The sequence below is a fragment of the Marmota flaviventris genome, chromosome Y (genome assembly GCF_047511675.1).
Source record: "Marmota flaviventris isolate mMarFla1 chromosome Y, mMarFla1.hap1, whole genome shotgun sequence".
NCBI classification, from domain to species: Eukaryota; Metazoa; Chordata; class Mammalia; order Rodentia; family Sciuridae; genus Marmota; species Marmota flaviventris.
The window spans coordinates 13,060,533-13,068,711 of record NC_092519.1 but is presented as its reverse complement, the minus strand read 5'-3'; the positions used below and the strand labels follow the sequence as shown (position 1 = coordinate 13,068,711).

At 33.5% G+C, this 8,179-nt stretch overlaps 1 pseudogene; it reads right to left on the bottom strand.

Annotated features, from left to right (window-relative positions):
• Nucleotides 1-498: 498 nt before the first annotated feature.
• On the bottom strand, nucleotides 499-1,428 carry LOC114089432 (ubiquitin-like-conjugating enzyme ATG3 pseudogene; annotated as a pseudogene).
• Between the last annotated feature and the right edge of the window lie 6,751 nt (nucleotides 1,429-8,179).

Below are 8,179 nucleotides of genomic sequence, written 5' to 3'. Positions count from 1 at the left end.
GATGTGTAGGAATGCATCTAATTTATGTGTGTTGATTTTACATCCTATTACCTTGCTGAATTCATTTATTAATATGAGAAGTTTTCTGGTGGAATCTTTTGGATCTTCTAGATATGGAATCATATCATTAGTAAATAATTATAGTTTAATATCCTCTTTTACCACTTCTATTCAACATCATTCTTGAAACTCTAGCCAGAGTAATTAGATAGAAGGAGGAAATTAAAAGAATACAAATAGGTAAATAAGAACTCAAACTATCACTACTTGATGATGACATGATTCTATATATGTATGTTCTTTTGTTTCGCTCTTTACACACATTTTTTTAAACAAGTAAGGCTGGTAGTGAAATATTTTTTATTTAATGCATAAACATATAAGTCCTTTTATTAGAGAAATTGTATATATTGGTTAATATGGCCAATGGTCACACCTATGTGTTAATTATTTAAAAATCCGAACCAATAATTAGGAATAGATTCTATGTTTTCTTCATTACATTGTGAAGTGTCTTGTGTAGTCATATTCTATTGTTGGAATGAAAGATTGTATAAATTCCAAAAAAATTAGAAAATACGTATGAACAACAACCCCCCCCTCCTTCTGCAACAGTCTCAATGATTTTCTTCATCACTTCAGCATACTTGCATGGGTGAACAGAACACAGGGAGGTGGTGAGAGATGAGGGTGATTTTCAGTGGTCACTGTTTTCTTCACATGATCTTGACTAATGTCTTCATACAGGTGCTCAATTGTTAAAGGCTGCCATTGCTCATCATAGCCAAACAACCATAATCATGGTGACTGGTAATATTTATCTTAAGTGATGTACAGGTCATAAGTTCTGGTTTTCAAAATAGCATCTTCACCTCCATTATCAGTTTTAGCTTTACAAGCTTCTACTATTTTCCTTGTGTCTAGGGTAGCCTCATCTGTTTCCAATAATCCACTCTCCCTATTCTTCCAAGTCTGCAGCTTCTCCTTCATCTTCCTCTTCTTCCTCTTCGCAATCTTGGAGTTTTATACTATTCTTGTTTTCCAATGTAATCTCCTTAACTGCTTCAGTTATTCCTGCAATACCTGTGTTGTGATATGTATCTATCCATCCTCCATTACCATCATCTTCTTCAATGATAGCTTCCAATTCATTAGAATATTCCATCTGTTTGCACCACTTTTAGCATGACACATTTTTGGTTACCAAAAACTGTTTGCCTGTTGGTAGGTATGCCTTCACTTTCAATTCTTCCCCTGTAGCCCATTTTCATGTTGGACAGCGGTGGACTAAGTGATCTCCAGCTGCCACAAACTCTTCTGGGGTGATTACATGTCTGTTTCCTTAAATTTTGATTCCTTAAGGACCAGGGTCAGGTACTCAGCCACTTCCAGTGCCTTTCCCTTCACCGTATTAATCACATTCTGCATCCTGGGGTCGGAACAGCGGCTGGCCCCGCGATGGGATGGGGAGGGCAGCCGGGATAGGGGCCGGGAAGTCAAAAGATGTCTCCAATGCCTCCAACTCGCAAAGGCACCCAGATGGCAGCACCCGAAGGGACTGGACAGGTCAGGACGGGCTATATATGTTCTTTTGATTTAGCTTTGGAGCTCACATTTGTCTAGAAATACATGTATTTTTCAGGTTTTTTAACTTATTGGAGCATAAGTTTTCAAAATATTCCCCAATTATGTGCTGTATTTCTGAGATATCTGTAGTGACTTCTCATTTTAATTTACTCCTCCCCCCCCTTTTTTTTTCTTAGTTTGGCTAAGGCCTTATCCATATTGCTATCTTTTTAAAGAACAAACTCTTTGTCTCATTGGTTTTTGTATTTGTTTTTTTTTAATTTTGAAGTTTATTGATCTGAACTCTGATGATACATATTTCCTTCCTTCTACTGATTTTGGAATTAATTTGTTCTTTTTTTCCCTTAGGGCCTTGAGATGCATCATTAGGTTGTTTTATTATTTTTCCTTGATTTTTTAATGTCAGCACTTATTGCTATAAAATTTACTCTTCAATCTGCCTTCATACTGTCCAAGTGGTTATGTTATGTTTTATACCTGTTCTCCTTTGAGTCTAAAATTTTTAAGAATTTTTTTCTTGATTTCTTCCATAACCCATTATTTATTCAAAATACTTTTATTAAGCATCCATGTGTTTATATAGTTTCTGTAATGTGTCCTGGTATTGATCTTTAATTTTATTCCATTATTATATAAAAAGATGTAAGAAATTATATCAAATTTTTTATTTTCCAAGAGCTGCTTTGTGGTCTAAAACAATCTATTTTGATGAAAATTCCATGGGCCACTGCAAAAAAAGTGTTTTAAGCTGCTATTGGATGAAATATTTCATAGAGATCTGTTAGGTCCATTTGATTTATAATATTTTTTAGGTTCAAAAAAATCTTTATTGCTTTTATGTATGAATAGCCTATGTAATTGTGAGGAAGCATATTGAAATAATCCAATATTATTGTATGGGGTCCATCTGGACTTTCAATTTGAATTGTCTCTTTTATGTGATTAGTTACACTCATGTTTGGTATATCAATATAATGATTATTATTATATATTCTTGTTTGATTTTCCCTTTACTAATTTGAAATGACCATCTTTGTCTCTTCTGATTAATTTTGGGTGAAATCTGTTTTGTTGGATATAATAGTAATTAGTTCTTGTTTTCAATCTCCATTTCATGATGAATTTTTTCCATCTTTTTCTATTAGTCTATAGTTTTCTTTGCTTATATTTCTTGGAAACAACATATAGTTGGATATTATTTTTTGATCCATTCTTTAATTGAAGAGTTCATAACATTTACATTCAATGTTATATAGAGGGATGTTTATTGATTCCTGCTATTTTGGTGTATTTGTCATGCTTAATTTGGTCCTGTTTCTAATTTATTTAGCTATTCTTCAAATGTGATTTGTTCTTTTGTGAACTCTGGTCATCTCTTTAAAATTTTTTTTCTGTGAATTTTTTTAAAAGTAAGTTCTGTACTATTCATTTAGTGGTCATGGTTTCTTTTAGTTTCTGCCTATCTTTGAAGGCATTTATTTTTATCTCAACTCTAAATGATAGGTTTGCTGGATACAGCAATCTTTGTTGAAGCATGTTGTCACAAGTCCTCCTGACTTGTGGAATTTGTGCTGAAATATTAGAAATGATTCTGATTAGCTTGCCTCTAAATGTGTCTTGATATTTTCTTTTGAAGCTTTTAAAATTCTATCTTTATTTTGAATGTTAGGCATTTTAATCATAATATGTCAGGGAGAGTTCTTTTTTTTTGGTCTTATCTACATGTGTTTTAAATGTGTCCTGTATCTAGATGTCCATGTCATTCTGACGTTTGGGCAATTTTTTATTATTAATTTCCTGAAGAATTTGTGCAATCAACAAGTCTTTATATTACAGCCTTTCCTCAATTCCATTTTTTTTTTCTAAAATTTTGACACTTTATGTTGTCTAAGTTCTTGTATATTCTGATTATTGTCACTTTGTGTTTAATATGGTCTGAATTTTCAAGCCTGAACACTTTATCTTCCAGCTCTGAGATGCTGTTTTTGGTATGATCTACTATATTACAGACTTTGAACTGAACATGGTGTTTAATTTATTCTGTCTTTCATTTTCAAGAGATCTGTTGTTTTTTTGCTATACTTCTATCTTCTTATTGAATTTTCTCATTTGTATTCTTTTAAAAAAAATTTGTTTTAATTACTTGTACATTGCAGTAGAATGCATTTATGTACTTTGATATCTCATATATACATAGGATGTAATTTCTCATTTGTATTCTGTACTGACTTCCTTAATTTTTTTTGTATTTCCTTTGAATTCATTGATCATTTTAATAATATTTTTTTTTAATATCTTATCTGATATTTTGTCTATTTCAATACTTTAGGATCATTTGATAATGAATTATGACCTTTACAAAGTTTTGTGTTAGGTTGCTTTTTCCCCCATATTTCTTGTATTCATATGTAGGATTCTTTGGATCTGGTGGAAGATATTTCTTTTCCTCTCTTATTTGTGTGCCTTTTAACAGCAAAATATTTAATTACTACAGTGACCTAGAGTGATATGGATTGAGATACCCCTCATAGGTGTGTCCACAGACTTTGTGTTATTTCTGTGTTTCTCCTCTAGCAATAGATGTATATAGATGAAACATGGAAGACAAAACCTAGCCATTTCTACTTGAGCCTGGTAATTAGTTTGGAGTTTTGTCTCTTGTATTCTTTGTATTAAAATATAGCTGAAGATTGAATGTCATTAATTCATAGAGCAAGGTGTGCTGTCTTTTGTTTGATTTTAGTTCATTAGCAGAATTTCTACCTTGTGAACTTGTAGTGTTTCTGTAGTTCAAGTACCTCACAGAATAAATGAAAACAAATAATAGTAAAAACACAGCCAAACAATACACAGGATTAAACTAAATTCTTGGTTTCTACTATGACATGTTCAATGTTAATTGTCAGAAAAAAAAGAAAAAAAAGAATCAGAAATGGCAATGACAGCAATTGCTTTCATTAAAAATATGTAACCATATTTTTATATATGAGATATATCTCTCATAAAAACTTATCAAGTATGACATCCACAGCAGTAATAATTGCAATACCATTAATGGTGGGTCCAGGAGTTATATAGTTCAATACATGCTAAAAGATGGTAAAAATACAGTTAATGAGGAGAGAAGAAAATATACTAGAATGTAGAAATGAGTTTATAATTTTAAAAAGTGAGCAGAGAGAATGCAGAGGAGATATACAATGTAATAGTTAAAAGAAAAGAGGAGAAAAATAAAGAAAAAGAAAAAGAGAAGAGAGTGAAATTGAAAAACAGAATTTGTCTGTTAGCATAATAAAAGAGGAAGAGAAACATACAAATGAAAAAAACACAAAAATACTAAATATGACGCTAAAACCATATAAGCTCCAGAGGCAAGAGAAAAATTGATACATTTAAAAAGTGCTAAAAAATATATATATTCATAAACAAATCAACAGAGAAAAAAGCACACAGAAAAACAAAATCAAAATGAAAAGAAAAAAATTAGTAAGAAGTTAATGAATCATTTTCACTGAGGTTATCAAAATAATCAAATTATTTGGTCATTGTCTATGTTCACCTGTATTTCTTTTCATTTCTTCTTGATCTATGTACTGAGTGCACAAGGGCAAGGGATGAGGGTTGTTAAACTCCTTCTCTTTTTATGTTACTCACGAAGCTATGAGTTAGAGTTCAAAAAAAATCTCAGTTTCCATTCTCACCAGTATAAGATAATACGGTCAACTGGGAGTTTTGTCTGGTTAGACAAGATTGATGCATTCTCTGGATAGGACCACTGCAGAATTATATAAATGGAGTTCCAGCAGGTGGGTCTTTGTCGCGACCCCTTGCCCGCAAGGAAGACGCAACTCAGGAATCTTCTTTCAGCAGTTTATTCAGGCCCTTGATATTTCTTCTTCTAACCCTCGGATGCCCCTCCCAGCCTTAATAAAGCATCTCAAGCCCCAATGCAAAGCTGCCACGTGGAGCTTTCTCATAGGGTGGTGAAAAACCATGCGCCAACTCTCCCAAATAAGGAGTTGTTTGTTACAGACCACAGCGGAGCCAGTGCCATCTTGTAATGGCGACCACGGTCTAATTAGAACGGCTCACCACAGGTCTTAGTCTAATCAGATCTCAGGGACCTTGATGAGTGGTGACTGCTCTAGAAATATTAGATTAGATCAACAAATCCCTAGTGTCTGGCTGTTGCCATTCTGTGCTGGGAGTTTGTAACTCAGGAGTCTCCTCAGGATTCTACTCAAAGGAAGAGTATCCAATTTTTCAACCCCTATGCTGCCCATGGACAGTCTTTTCAGGCTTCCCTAAATCTATTTTAGTGGTTCCCAGCCCATTTTAGCTGGTTTTGTTGATGCAGCGACTCTTTCCTCACATTTATTTTTATCTTTGTTAATACCTACATACTGCTAGTTTATACATCTGTAATCATATTGCTCACCATCTCTGGCAAGAATCAGAGCTACCTGGAGAAAAAAGGGAGGGATAAAGACTACTTGACTGAGAAAGTGTTGAAACTGTCTGTTCTGTATAGAAGACACTGAGGACAAAGGGCTGTGCTCAAACTTTGGGAAATACTTCATTTAAGTCCACAACATGCAAAATAAACTTTGCTTTTCTGCATTTCCAAAATGTTTTTGTTATCTTTTTGTGGCCATAATTTTAAATATTTTTTATAATCTATTTTGGTACATTAGATGGGAAATCAACATCCTAGCTTGCCGTTTGTACATGTGGGCAACTGGAGAAAGCCTCTAGCACTGGCCTGGTAACAGATGGATATGTGACACCTGGTCACACATTTCCTGTCAATTGTCAATCAAGCTGTGCTGGCTCCAGACCCAACTGCTTCCCCCAAAATTGCAGGGAAACAAAATCAGACTTAGAGACAGAACATTAAACTGGCTAGTCCCTAAGGATTATCTGCATGAGTCAAACTTGCCCTATGATAAAAAAGAACATTGATCACATCCCAGTGACCAGAGTGTCACTTAGTACTAGGTCTATTTTTCAGAGGTCTATCAATTATGTTATGAGGGAGGGAGGGAGGGAGGGAGAGAGAGAGAGAGAGAATGTGACAGGAGTGAGCAAGAGTTTGTGCTCCAACATCTTCTAACTATTGAGCCTGAGTGAGTGAGTCCTAACCTGCAGTTCTATAATGATTTCATAAATCTAATGACATTTCCAATCCCTGGGGGATCAAAAGTCCCTCACTGGAGGGTTGTTGTAGGTCATAGACTCATGCTGACCTATCATTAATGCTAAGAAACACTAAATATCTTCAGAAGTGTCCAGGTGGACAAAGTTAGGTGTTTCCTTCTACACGTGTGGCAACATCTTAGAGGGGGAAGGTTCAGAAAGTGAGAAGTTCTACTTAATATAAAACCCACTGCTTTAGAATAAATAATTAATAACTTTAGGAAAATATTCTCTGGAGATTATGGTGTAAAATTGAGCACTGAGAAACTGCACACTCTTTTGACTCTATGGTGCTCCTCTTCTGGTATGTGATGGCCCTCATATGGGACCTTATATGTGGCCATTTTTTGTTTAGCAGTTTGTATAATAAAAACAAGATAAACTAAAGGAGAGGATCTGAAAAAAACAACTGGACCAAGTCTTGAATCTTATAAGAAACTTCATGTCTATGTTCTGCCTTGGGACAATAAAGGCATTGTCCCCAGCTGCAGATATAAACTATCAATAAACTATAAAATAGCTAGAGAAACATAACTTATGAATGAATTTAAACAAATAATGGGAAGATGTGAACACTGAAAACTATAAAACACCCCTAAATTAAATTTTAAAAGATATAAACAAATGAAAATATATCCCATGTTTAGAAACAGAAAATTTTATATTTAAAATGCCCATATTGCTCAGTGATTTATAGATTAAAAAGTATGTTTTTAAAAAATTTCATTGATATTTCTCACAAAATTTTTTAAAAGTTTGATTCTTTTGGGCCAGGGATCTAGCTCAGTTGGTAGAGTGCTTTCCTAGCTTGCACAAGGGCCTAGGTTTAATCCCCAGCACCAATAAAAAAAAAAGTTCTTAAGGAACCCACATATGCCATGAAAAGCTAACACAATCTTGCATGAAAATATTAAAGCTAGAGAAATCCTATTGTCTAACTTCAAAATATATATAAAGCTCATGTAAATTAAATGCATGGTATGAGTCTAAAATCATATGCACAGATCAGTAGAAACTACAAAGAGCAAGTAGATAAGTAAACATTTTTATATCACTTTATTTTTGGTAATGAAATACACAAAGAAAAAAGAATAGTCTTTTAGTAAACTATTGATGAAACAAATCTATATTCACATGCTGAATAATGAAATTAGACAATTTTATGCCACATTTAAAAATCAATGTAGCACCATTAAAAGATATGAACAAGAGATGAAAATACTAGTTAATAACAAAATCATGTATTTTAGAGAAATTTTAATGTGTTTTAATTAGTTATACAGACAGTAGAAAAATTCTTGATATGGGTCTAAACAATTAGCTTTTGACTATGACACCAAGTGATGGGCTTGAACTCAGGGTGCTTCATCACTGAACTATGTTCCAGTCATTTTTA